We start from the raw sequence: 13,619 nt of genomic DNA, 5'->3' as shown, positions 1-13,619 counted from the left end.
CCTCATGTGATCTACCTGCCTCAGCCCCCCAAAGTGCTGGGATTACAGGTGTGAGCCACCATGCCCAGCCTACATTTATTTTTGTATAATCTTTAGCAAGAATTTTAGAATCCATGTAAAAGTTAGAAAGTAAACACATACATATATTTGTAAAATGGTATATCTCATCACAAGTGAGATAATAAAAAACATTGTTTAATGCATCCTCTGTTGCTCACATTACAGTTTTTTAGGGGAGAAACTAAGCTTTCTAGTGGTGGTAGCTTTGAAAATTTCTTCCCATTTCTCATCAGAACAGTAGCTAGAGACAGAAGTTAACATTTGTGAGAAATTTCAGAAGTGTCATCCTTCTAAAATATTTCATTCTGTGCATGTACACACAATCATATGTTTACTCAATGTTGTCCAATTACCAAGAGGTCAAGTAGGGTAAGGACTGAAAAATGGTAATTGGGGGTTTGGCAATTACGAACTCTCTGATAAACCACAGTGAGAGTCTCCGGATCTCTCACAAGGTTGCAGTCAAAGTGTCAGCCAGGGTTGGAGTCATTTCAAAGCTTGACAGTATTATACTGTAATATCTCCTTCCAAGCTCACTCATATTTTTGTTGGCAGAAGGCTTCAGCTCCTCTGGGACTGTTGGCCACAGGCCACTGTTCTTAACTGCTTGAGTGTCCTCCTGACATGGCAGCTGGCTTTCCCCATAGCAGTGATAAGACACACACATACACACACACACACGTTCGCAAGATACTGGAGATTGGGGAGAATGGATAAGAGAAAAGGGTGGGGGAAGAAGGAGGAGAAAGTTGTCACAAAGTGTTTTTTGACTTAGTCTCAAAATCATGCACTTTATTCTATTTTCTAGAAGCAAGGCACTAAATCTAGCCCACACCCAAGGGTAAGGGCATGAATTAAAGTCTACCTGTTGAAGGGAGGAGTAACAAAGAATCCACGGACATGATTTTAAGCCACCACAATCTGTTGGGAGTCCTAACTGCAAGTAACAGAAAATCCATCTCAAAATGGATTAAACAGCAATGGGAACTCGTTGGTTCCCATAATGAAAAAGCCCTGCAGGTAAGTAAACATGGTGAATACTTGTTCAGAGCTCTATTTTCTCTGTCCTCCTCTCTGTGTCAAATCATCCTTGACCAGGTTGCTAGCAAAAATGACTGTAACCACTCTAAGGCCTCCTCCATGCACACAGCACATTCCAGAATAGGCTAGCTTGGCTCTGACTCCACACCCCAGCAGAGTTCTGAGATTCACTCTAATTGGATGGGCTTAGGTCACATGCTTACCGTCCCCAAGCTGGGGCCTCAAATGCCTTGACTGGATCCAGTGCTCCACCCTGAACCAGGACCGTGAACTCACGTGCCTGAAACCACACAGAGAGGAATGGATGCTAGAGAGGCAATCACAAATACCTACTACACGACTCAGGGACATTTATGTCAGCTTTTAAAGCATATATAACTTATATTATTCTTTTCTCTGTCAGATAATACATCACAGAGCATTAGGGTTAAGTATGAGTAATTTTTAATTCCCACCACTGCTGCTAAATCTTAGCTAAGAAATAAGGTAGAAAAACTGCTTCTTTTTGTGTTATTAAATGTGTACATTAGCAAAGTTCAAATTTTTCCCTTTATTTCATACTAAAATCATTTTAATAAAATATTCCTCTTCACTATAGCCTTCTTGCCTTCTAGGAAGAAAGCCTTGCCCTAAAATAAAGAGGCTTTGTGTTTAAATTCACATTCATCTGATTCAGAGTTTTGTTAAAAAAAAAGGGGGGGGGGCATGAAATAAAAATAATAAAAATATTTTTTAAATCTACGTTTGAAGCAGAAGGTCATGACAAAAGGCAACAACCTTGGTTCAACTTGCCTTAGGACAGTGACCTTGAGAGAGGGCTTTGATTTGAAATTGGTTGATGAATTCCAGAGAATGGAGTTGTTACAAATATCATACACATTTTGAGTGGGAAAAAGAAACAGCCTGCTGGACACTTTTAACCTTCAATTCTGCCTATTACAAAGTCGAGGGGTCAAACAGACTAAGACCATGTGGACTTAAGGGTTCATCCTTCTCCATGAGAACACAATTCTCCCACTAGCCTTCTGCAGGCATGCAGATGCTTCCTACTGAAGATTCTTGATTGTTTTGGAAAACACTTCATACCTTCTTAATATCAAGCCCTCAAGAAGGCAACATGAGTACTTAGTAAAGCACAATTTCTATTTCTTTCTTGAGAGGCAATAAGGACATCAAGATATCTTTGCTTAACATAACAACCATCAATTATTCAGTATTTACCATGTGCCAGGTGCTATGTTTGGCATTTTACATACATCATCCGATTTAATCCTCATAACAACACTACAAAGTGTGTAGAATTATCTTTTTACAGATAAAGAAACAGATGCACAGAGGTCAGGTACTTAGCCCAAGCTTACAAAACTGATAGGTGGCAGAGCTGTATGTTGAAATCATGTGTGTTTGATTCCAAAGCCCATACTCTTTCTTTTGCAACACTCCGTCTAAAAACTCTTAAATAATTTCTTCATGTTCATAACTAAAAGAGTCAACAGTTTAAATAGATGTTTAAAGAAAAGAGAAATAAATATTTTTTAAATGTTGATAAATACAAATACAGATTTGTTCAAAATCACATGTTGTATATCATCTGCAGACTCACTGTGAAATATACGGAGGCAAATACATACAGGGACAGATAGCAGAAATACTTTTAGATCAAAAACAAGCCCCATTTCTTTTTCTGTTTTGCTTTGTTTTTTTTGAGACGGAGTCTCCCTGTGTCACCCGGGCTGGAGTGCACTGGCACGATTGCTACTCACTGAAACCTCCACCTCCCAGGTTCAAGTGATTCTCCTGCCTCAGCTTCTAAGTAGCTGGGATTACAGGCATGAGCCACCACACCCGGCCAACAAGCCCAATTTCAAATAAGATATGGCTCTGGAAATTCGGGACAGCATGAGCTTGACAGAAACAGCTCAGGTCTGGGAGTCCCCTTCCACAAAGAGGCATTGAGAAGAACTCAGGGTAGGAGAGAAAGGGCAGTGGCTTGCTAAACTCCAGTGCTGCAGTGAGACTCACTGATACAGTTTCATTCAGTAGAAGCAGTAGGCAAACTTGCGCAAGAAAAAATAAATACTGTAAGCAGCTGAGCTAAAGCAAATGTAGAATCCGAGGGACTGAATTTTCCTGTTGGCCCATAAGTTAAGTCACTTACACTAGCTGATATCATGGAAATAAGGATCGTCCATATTTAGAAAAGCTCACAGCAGGCAAGAATGCTTTCCAGACTCCTGCCACAGTATCAGGAGATGTCAATCACCACTATGTGTTTTTGAACAGTACTTGGTGGACACAGAACAAGGCAGCTATAATGAGTTTATCCTGGATTGGCCCCAGCATATAAAATAAAACAATAATAAGTCGGTTCTGTACGTTGTTATGCGGATATGTGCTCCCTGCCGTCTCCCCAAGAGGGCATTTGGCAATGTCCGGAGACTTTTCGATTGTCACAACGTCGGGGGCATGGTGCAACTGGCATCTAGTGCGTGGAAGCCTCCTACAATGCACAGGACAGCCCCCTACAATAAAGAATTATCCAGCCCAAGATGTCAATGGTGTGGAGGATGAGAAACTCTGGACCAGAGGAGGAAAAAGCATTTATGGCATGAGGGAGTTTTGTTCACTGCCTTTTTTGAACTCCCCACTCCGCAAGTATCAATTCTCTGGGATCATCGCTTCTGGCAGGAGAGGTCATGAGGAGGCCTAGAATATGAACCAGATAGAGATTGCATTGTTTATTTTCCTCTTCATCTAAAACAATAAATCATCCTGTAGCTTAGGCATTAGGTCCCTTCGGATGTCACGGTATCCTTTTGCTTTTCTGACATCAACACATAGAAACGCAGGGCCCTGTGGCGCCCGGGGTTTCTGCCTGGGTTTAGGTTTCTTCCCCCTCAGCATCGCGTGCTGTGCCCTGGTGGAGGGGAAGAGCGAAACACTTTGGGAATGGGGCGTTTTCGTAACGTCATTTATTTAGTCTACATGAGGAATTTTGCTCTTTAAGAATAAGAAAGTTGTGGGTTCCCAGAAGCTGGAAATCGGACGAGAGAATATGCGTTAACTAGGGAAGTTAATCACGTTGAGTCTACTGACAAGGACAAGGGGGGAGGTGGCGGAAAGCCCCGTTTGGCTGACTTTTTACTGCTGGAGCCTCCCGCCCCGTCTGTGTCCGCGAAGACGGGGATCGGAGCTCGCGGTGGAGAGGTCCGACGCAGGGCGGCGAGGGCCACTTCCCGGCGGGACCGTCCCGCCGCCGGGCCTCCCTGGAGGGGAAGGAAGTCCCTCTCCAAGTCCCAGTGGCTTTTGGAACTGCCGGGTCCCTTTGGGAGGGAGCGGTCCCGGGACGTGGGAAGATGCCGGGCGGGCGGGAAGCTGCAGGAAGAGGCGGGCCTCCTGCCTTTTGTCTCCTGGTGGCTAGCCCGGAGCCGGGCCGAGGGCAGCCAGCCCGCTACAAGCCCCAGCCCGGCAAGCGGCTCCGGGAATCCGGCGGGCGGGGCGGGGCGGAGCCGGGAGGAAGGCGGGGCGGACACAGGCCTCGCCCATCGGGCGCTCTTTAAAAGGCACTGGCGCGCGCTTCGCCTTGGATCTGGGACTCCGTGGACCCTACCTCCAGCTCAGCCTCGCTAGCTCCGCCTGCGGTACGTGCTCCCGCCTCCGACTCAAGTGAGTAGGGGCGGTGGGGCGGTTCCGCGGCGCTGCCAACCCCAGGGCGGGAGTCGCAGGGGGTTTCCACCGCCTCCCGGGGTCCTGCTGTCGCCGGCCGGCGCGCCCCGGTCTCCTCCGACATCCCTATCCCGGTCCACATTTGTGCCCCTGCCAGCCTCCTCACCCCTGCGCCCCAGATTTTCTCTCTCTTATCCCTCAAACACACCTGCCCTTGTCCCCGAGGCCGCCCAGGCCGTGCGCTGGGATCCCAGGCCCGCGGGGCAGGTAAATAATCTTACGTGACCTTTAGTTTCTCCATGCTGGTTTCTCTGGGGGAGAGGCGGGTCGTGAGTTTCGCGTTTCTGCTAATCCGCCTCTTGGCAGCCGTGGGTCCCCTCGTCCAGCGGCAGGTTCTCTCTGGGGTGGGGGTCCGAGTCTCAGGGCCCCCTCTGCCCGGAGTGTGGTGAGACCAAGGGCGACCTTACCGGGTTCGGTCCCCTAGGGGTGGAATGGGGCTTCTACATCCCCCGCGAGCCCAGGGTACTGCTCCTGCCGCCGTACCCGGCTCCTAGTGGCCCCATTGTTTGGTGGTGCCTGCCCACCAAGCACCGAACCACTCTATGTCGAAAGAACAGCAGGGAAATGTCAGTCGCTCACTCCTAGCTTTTTCCAGAACTTTCTACGATTCAGGTACAAAGAAGAATGCAAGAATGCTTGATTGTGAAATTATGCGACAGGTCCTGAGAATCACATTCTGGGTTCTCCAGAGCCAGATTCAGGAGCTCCACGTAGGCACCCCCTGGGGGCGGGGGGCGGGCTTTCTAAACCGGCGGATCCCTTTCCCCCTTCTAAACCGGGACATTTGTTAAACGATGTTTATTTAAATGGCTACCCAAAATGTTTAACTTCTTTTATTTGCAGTCTGCAAACCAAGCACATTTTTCCTTTATAAATGCTTTTCGATACAGATTTTTTTTTTTTTTTTTTTTTTTTTAGCGGGGGCGGTTAGTAATTTTTTAACCCGGGCAGTGAAAATCGTCGTATTTAGTTCTTGACTTTTCCAATTAACCTGTTTTAAAACTCTACTTATAAAATGCCAAGAATTCAAATAGGACAGCCACAAAGTTAGCTGTATTTTGACTCCCGTTTTTCAAGAAAGAGTTGGATGATAGATTTTGAAAGAGAGAATCTAACATAATTTCAGAACAGCATGCCAGCCTACAAAGGATGTTGTGAAGTGCTGAATGGTCTCCCCCAATACTCCTGGGGTCATCGCTCTCGTCCATTGTCACTGATACTTTGTCAGTATTTCTCTGGGTTTTTTCTCCCCTGCATTGTAGTTTTCTTTGTTCTTTTGGTGCTGTGTTACCTTTAAGACCAGACCTGCATCTCATAAGTCTTTGAAACTCACAGTTCTTCCTTGGGTGCCTTGGACAATTGAATGAAAGAAGGAAGGAAAGAATAAGGTTGTGATTATAGGAAACAAAAATATAATTTGACTCATACAATAGATATTTGTTTGCAGATTTGATCTAAAGTTTGTATCATACATTTTTAATGCATTTCTCCAAATGTATTTAACAAATATTGATTGATACTGGTATATGCTAAGTACTGTGCTGAAAGCAGTACTTGCTGGAGGCCTGTCCTGATGAAATTGCAAAATCAGGAGTTTTAGAAGCTTGACTCCAGAGGCAACTCTGACACTAAATTGCAATAGGGATCCGGGTCTCTAATTTTTCTTCTTTGTCAAAAGTGAGGTGAATCAAATGAACCCCAAAAGGGAGCCCACTATGGGAGAGGAGGCATGGCTGAAAGGGGCAGGAACGAAGCCAGGCAGGACCAAATTCACACTTCAACTCCAGTACCCATTGGTTTGATGCCCTTGGGCAAATTAACTTTACTCTTTGGCCTCAATACTTCATCGTGTAAAATGGGTGTAGTGGCACATGCCTTGCAGGGTTGTCATAAGGCCTGTTGATACTTGTACAAAGCTCAGCCCAGCCTGGGAGTGGTTCCTTGTAACTAGACAAAGTTGTGCACTTGGTTGAATGTGTGTGGGAAAAGGCTATCAGTGAAAGTCTGTTTCAGGAGAGAGCTGGCTCACACCTGAATAGTGTTTCCTAGACATTGCCTGGAGGCCAGCTTTCTTTATGCAGATTTTCACAGGTTTCCTCAAGGCACCTTACCCTGACTGCCAGCATGGCATCCCTTGGGTTCTGTTGGGTGGGGATCCCCAGACACCTCTGGGTCTTTGATTACCTAGGTGGGGTTTCTAACTGTTTTTATATCATGGCACTCCTGTGAGGCCTCCAGACCCCTTCTCAAAATGTCATAACATAAAGTATGTGGTACCAAATTGCTCAGCCCCCAGAATTAAAAGGAATTGTGGACTCTGGGTTAAGAATCCTGACTTAAGGGAATGTTTCTCAGTCTGGATGGTGGAGAAGCTGGGCACAGTTTCTTTTTTATATATTTTTTCTCCTCAAATTCCTTTTTACCACAGGCACAGTTTCTGTTTGTTAAAAATTTTATTGTTGTAAGTCACAGAGGAAGAACTAATAGAAGTATATTGTGAATGATCTGGAAAGGATATCAGGTTCCTTTTTTGTTTACAATCTCATTGTGCCAACAGTACTATTAATTGTCTTTGACTAACAAGAATAGACACCATGTAATTCATTAGGGCCAAATGACTTCCCAGTTCACTATCGGAAAGAGGGCTTCATGGTGGTTTCACAGTACTTCCAAAAGAAAATAAGCACAGAGAAATGAATCCTCATCCAACACACAGCAGTATAGGAACTACTCAGCTTAAAGAAGAACCTGTGCCATAGCCATGGAGGTCAGTACTATATCCGTATTGCTACCAGTGGTTTAGTTTAGCAAAACATCAGTGAAATACTTTTGAATTGGAATTTTATTGGTATTCATTTTTAAGTTGAATTGGTCGTTTTATTTTGGTTTCATAGTTATGAGTCATTTAATAGCTTGATGCCTCAGTTTCCCCACTCATAAAATGGGAATAGTGTTAGTCTTACGTTAGTTGTTACGAGGATTAAATGAGGTAATATAAAATATAAGTAAAGCATATATTAAGCTTTATAGAAGTATTTGTAATTATTATTACCTGTCATGTGGCAGACACTATTCTAGGTGTTTTGCATATATTGTTTAATCTCGAAACTGCCTTATATAAATAAGCATTGTCTCCATTTTTAAAATGAGAAAACTAGCAGATCAAATGAACAACCTGTGATCATTTGGCAAATAAACAATAGTCTCAGCATATATATATCTAGGTCTGATTCCATGAAAAAATCATGCAAATATTGTTTGAATAATTAAATAACTTGTAGTTTTGCACAGATTGTGAATTGCTATCACAGATGCTGGGGATCAGGGTTACTGAGCTTATAGCATAGTTGCATTTTAATTACAATATGGGATTTGGCAGATAGTGATTCAAATCTGTGTCGAATTTTGCTGCACTCTAAGTTGAAGACATGAGAGGTAGCAGAATTCAAAAGTAGTAAGAATGGTGAGGCTGAGGTACACACAGGAGTTTTCACTAGATTAGAAGAGAGTTTTCCTTCAGTGGGGTTAGCAGAGAGGGGTAATAGAAAGCTTGTTGGTTGAAAGTAGCAGTTTGGGTGTGAGAGTGGTGCACAGAGATCACTTACTGCTAGTTGGGTGGAGAGGAAGGTGTGTAATTTGTGTGTGTAATTTGGTAACTCAAGGATTGAGAATTCTCAGGTCATTTGAATAGTCTCAACCCTTAATGTTCTGTACCTGTCAGATATGGTACTTTTGAGGAAAGCTTGTGGTTCTGCAATCAAAACATGAGCCTGATTTGTTTCTTTGGAGATCGGTGACCTCAGCAAGTCACCCAACTCATCAGTCCCCATCATTTTGGCACCAGGGACCAGTTTTGTGGAGGATGATTTTTTCACGGATGGGAAACTGTTCCACCTCAGATCATCAGGCATTAGATTCTCATAAGGAGTGGGCAACCTAGATACCTCACCTGCACAATTCACAATAGCGTTCCCGCTCCTATGATAATCTAATGCTTCCGCCGATCTGACAGGAAGCAGAGCTCAGGCGGTAACACTGGCTCACCCTCCACTCACCTCCTGCTGTGCAGCCTGATTCCTAGCAGGCCACAGACAAGTAGCAAGTAGCCTGAACACAAAACACAGCTATGGGTCTGTGGCCTGGGGGTTGGGACCCTTGACCTAACTGACTGAACTTGGTATATTCAGGCCCCGAGTGTTCCTAAAGGAAAAGGAAGCCCGCCCGTTTGTGGAGTACAGGCTCTTTGCCAGGTACTTTACAAACTTTATCTCATTAAATCTTTACAACCACCTATAAGATAGTTCTCATCCATTTCCAGGTTACCTCTGAGGAAGTTAAGACTCAGAGGTTAAGGAATTTTTGCCAAGATCACAGAGCTGATAACTGGCTTTTTCAACCAGCTTGTGTCTATCTGATTCTAAGCTCCGCACTGTTTCTTTTATATCTGGCATGTCTGAAAGGTGGCATGTGTATTGCAGTTTCCATGGCAAAAATAATTAATCACAGTTCTCTTGATTGTAGAACCTGGACTGAATTTCAGAATCTTTCTCAACGTAGTTTCAGGAATCCACTATCAGTGGATCTGCAAGATGACTGTTTCGTCATGCCTGTGAAAGTAAACGGTGTGGAAGCCCTTTTTGCATGCCTCTGTGTCATTTATTGTATTGCTATTATTTGTCCACATGTTTTTACCACCAAAGTAGAACTCTGTACAAAACGGGCCTTTCCTTATGACCCATTTATCCTCAGCCCCTAGCCCAGTACATGGCTTATGAAATATTGTTGAATTAATACATTTATATGAGAGCTTCATAAACAGTAAAGCATTTTACAGTGCTTATAAGCTGCCTCTACCCTAGAAAAATTACTTGAGACACAGAAATGAAGTTAGCTGGATGGAAAGGAGGTAAGACAGTTGCCTTGATGGGGAGGGTTGGGGGATAAGGAAGGAATAGACATGTGAGATGGTAGGGCAAGATGAGTATTGATAACAAAGGTTAGAACATTGCTAAATATTGATACTATCATTTGAGTCCCGACTATGCAAGCATTATCTCATCTATAACTCTATAAAGATGGTACTGTTCTTAACTCTCTAAAAAAGGTACTGTTGCCCTAAGTTTACGGATGAGAGAAATGACACTTCCTGGACTCCAAACATGTGTTCTTACTTTGCCCTTATGCTAAACTGACTTAAAGGCCAGGTTGAGGATTTGGCTTCAGTAGGAGGAGCCAGATGGAGTATGGAGCTGATCACTAAGACATGAAGAGTTCATCCTTGGTTCAGTGGTATTCACTTCCATAAGAAAAGTAGACTAAGTGGGTAGTTGGGGTAACAGAAGAAAAAATTTGTAGAACAGGCATCAACTGAAAGCTTAATTTCCGATTAACTACAGCTGTCAAATCCTGGCCTTGCTAAAAAGTCATTGTAACCAGGGACAGTGCTACTAACTTACATTCTTTAACAAGTAACTCCCCCTGGATGTGGCTCAAGATGAGACTATATTTTATAATAAATTCTCCTTTAGGGGAAATTGGATTACAGTCAGGTTCTAGTGTAATAATAAGGCCTTACATGTAGTAATAAAATGTCAAAACTTCTGGAGGCATTGAGAATCTGGGTAAATATACAATATAGACTGATTCAATCCAAACTTTTAATTTCAGAGCAGATAACTTAAACTTTAAATGGTAACATATAGATTTGAATTTCATAGATTCAAGTCATCCCCATTCTAAAGTAAGACAGTAAATGCAGCACTAATGGTATGAGAATGGCCCAGGTAGTCAGCTCTCAGTAATGATATGGCTCTCATGAGTGCAGGAACACAAGGGTTCTTGGTCCTCCCGCCGGTTTAGATAAAACGACATGGACACACATGGAGTGGTTTTAAGGAGCGGAGAGTTTAATAAGCAAGAAGGGAGAAGACAGAAGGAAGAAGCTCCCCAGTACAGAGACAGAGGGAGGGCGGCTCCAAAGCCCAAAGAGGAGATTCCCACCTGCCACGGATACCAGCCAGGTATATTTGCAGAGGCTGGAGGAGAGGATGTCTGATTTACACAGGGCTTAGGGGATTGGTTTGACCAGGCATATCATTCACGTAGTCCAAGAAAAAGCTGGCCCTCACACCCTAGCTTTTTAATATGCAAATACAGGGCGCCATGATGTTCCACACACGTGGGGATATGTGGGGGGCTGCCATGTGACCAGGCACAGGTAGGGCATTTGCATGACCCACATGGCCCGCATTTGCATATCAAAGGTTGCCGGCCTGGCTCTAGGAGCCAGGGCTTTACAAGAAACTTTTCCAGAGATGCTTTAAACAAGAAAAGCTTCCCAAGGACCCCTTTTCCTCTCCATCTGCCTAAAGTAATTTCTTAATAACTCCTACCACAGTTGTCTAGAGAATGAAGTAACTGTACCATAAGACGACTCAGACTTCGACTATATCAGTTTTTCCCCATGGGTGAGTCTTATGAATTTTGGGTGGTATCCTAGGCTAAGGAGAGGCAGCAAGGAGAAATTGCACATAGGTGTTCAGATATAAATCACATTGTAACATCTAATACAGTGGGTCAGTCATAGTGCTGGAACTCTTTCAGACACTGAAAAACAAGGAAGAAGACTGAGAAACAGAATTTGCCCTATTTTATCAGATGTAAATTTTATTTTTGCTCTTACCATTCTGTAAATGAATGCATAGGATTTGGGAAAGGCATGCAGCCCAGATTTGCTTAGTGCAAATCTAGTTTGCTGTGATTAATGACAGCTGTAGTGGAGTAGTGTGGCCAAAGGCTTGTAAGAAAAATGAAGACTTGCTTTTTTTTTTTTTATATGCACAGCAATGCCAAGAGTGACCGAAATGGAAGATCATCACACTTCTTCCAGCCAAATTCAGGAAATGTCCAGTAGAGGTTCAAGCTAAAAATGTAAATTTGAACTTTGTTTCTTAGTCACCACCATATGTGGGAACTGTTGCTTTACTTTGGAGTGCATTTTAATGTCCCCAAAAAGGAAGGTTGATAGTGACCAATCAGCTCAGTTTTTTCCTTACCTCGTTTGTTGCTCTGCAGCTATGTACTAGGTGCTGGTTGGTGGGTTTTCCTACCAGAGTACTGATAGCAGGCCGGATAGAGTGAGATGTCCCCTTTGTCTTCAAGCTGACAGCTACTGGATTCCTGCCAAGGCATTGGCTTACCTTATCTTGCCTTCACAATATTTCTCTGGGTGGAGAGAGCCCCCGTCCCCATTTTTAGCTTGAGGAAATGAAGCCCGAGGTTGCGCAGCTGTGATAACGGTGGCATTAACTCAGGTGTGCTTAAACCAGTCAGTCTACTTACTCTCCCTCGTCCTTTCCATTATGAAATATTTCAGGCATACAAAGTAGAGAACAATAGAAGGAATATTCAACTATCCCCATCCACTTTTTTTTTTTTTGGAGACAGGGTCATCTTGCTCTGTTGCCCAGGCTGGAGTGCAGGGGTGCGATCATAGCTCACTGTAGTCTTGACATGCCTGGCATAAGCAATCCTCCCCCTTCAGCCTCTCAAGAAGCTGGGACCAGAGGTGTGTGCCACCACGCCTGGCTAATTTCTTTTTAAATTTGTTTTAAATATAGGTAATATAGGGTCTCCCTATGTTACCCAGACTGGTCTTGAGCTCCTGGGCTCAAGCAGTCCTCCTGCCTCAGCCTTCCAAAGCGTTGGGATTACAGGCATGAGCCACCACGCCTGGCTCCCTATCCATCTTAAAAAAAAAAAAAAAGTAAATCCAACTGAAACTTTCTGAGGATGCTCTTTATGTTACATCATTTCCCTCTGTCACAGAAAAGGTTATTTAGAAATCCTTAGGAAAGTCCTTAAACGGGATAGAACTGTAATATTTTGATATATGCACATACTCTGGTAGATGGTGTGGAGAATACAGAGATGTGGTCCCCACCCTCAAGGGACCAGAAACTTATTGCACAGTAAGTTGAATGCTGTGGAACTTGGGTAAGTATCTCCTGAAAAGCTGACACATTCACATTTGGCTGGTGCAGTTAACTTAGAATAAGTAAGTTTAAAGAAACCCTGAATTACATAAAGAAAGGGAAGATATTCCTTCTATCTTAAAAATCCAGGCTGTTCTTCAATGGTATGGAAGAGCATAACAAGGTTATTAGTTGCGTTTTCCTTTTAATGTGTTTTTAAGTGTTATTCAAAGACAGCATAGTCTAACCTGAGTTGTGATAGCAATCTGGCTCCTTACTGGTGATTCCTCCAAAGTAAATATGTGTGAAAATGAAAAATACCAAGTTGGTATTAACAGTTCACTTTCTAATATGAGAAATGCTTCAATAATAGAAATGCCTTGACAACAACAAAGTATGTTAAGAACTAGTTGATACTTAGGATCCAGTGTAAGTAATTGTAGTGTCATTACCTGTAGGCCTGGATTCTGGCCTTTGGTTCTGCAGGAATCATGAGGGAACTTCCAGCAGATGGCTGCTGCATCCATGAGCATTCAGAATACAGGTAACTTTGGAGGCAGTGGGCAAAGTCAGTGTCACTAACTGTACTACAAACACGGGTCAGTGCAGGCTGTTGGAGCCAAGGCTTTATGTCTTAGGTTTTACAGCCAGGCTTACGTTTCAGTCTGGATTTAAACAATGGAGTGCCTGTCTCCAGGGAGGAGAAGAAGAGATTTATGCAACTAAAAAGGAAAGCTTGTAAACATGTCCTATTGTTGCAAGATACTGATCCTATGTGGATGCCTTCATGGTAAGCCTGGTAACATTTATGGACCCTTG

The 13,619-nt window shown here is 43.5% G+C and overlaps 1 protein-coding gene across 2 annotated transcripts in view; it reads left to right on the top strand.

Moving 5' to 3' along the window:
• CSRP2 (cysteine and glycine rich protein 2) overlaps positions 1-13,619 on the top strand; it is a 1,103,434-nt gene that overhangs the window by 1,078,351 nt on the left and 11,464 nt on the right. For both annotated transcript variants that reach the window (XM_050749304.1, XM_050749303.1), the window contains exon 2: positions 4,687-4,767. The gene's annotated coding sequence lies outside the window, so the exon portion shown is untranslated. The remainder of the gene's footprint in view (positions 1-4,686; positions 4,768-13,619) is intronic.

The sequence above is a fragment of the Macaca thibetana genome, chromosome 11 (genome assembly GCF_024542745.1).
Source record: "Macaca thibetana thibetana isolate TM-01 chromosome 11, ASM2454274v1, whole genome shotgun sequence".
Classification (NCBI taxonomy): domain Eukaryota; kingdom Metazoa; phylum Chordata; class Mammalia; order Primates; family Cercopithecidae; genus Macaca; species Macaca thibetana.
This window is presented reverse-complemented; position numbering and strand designations above follow the sequence as displayed.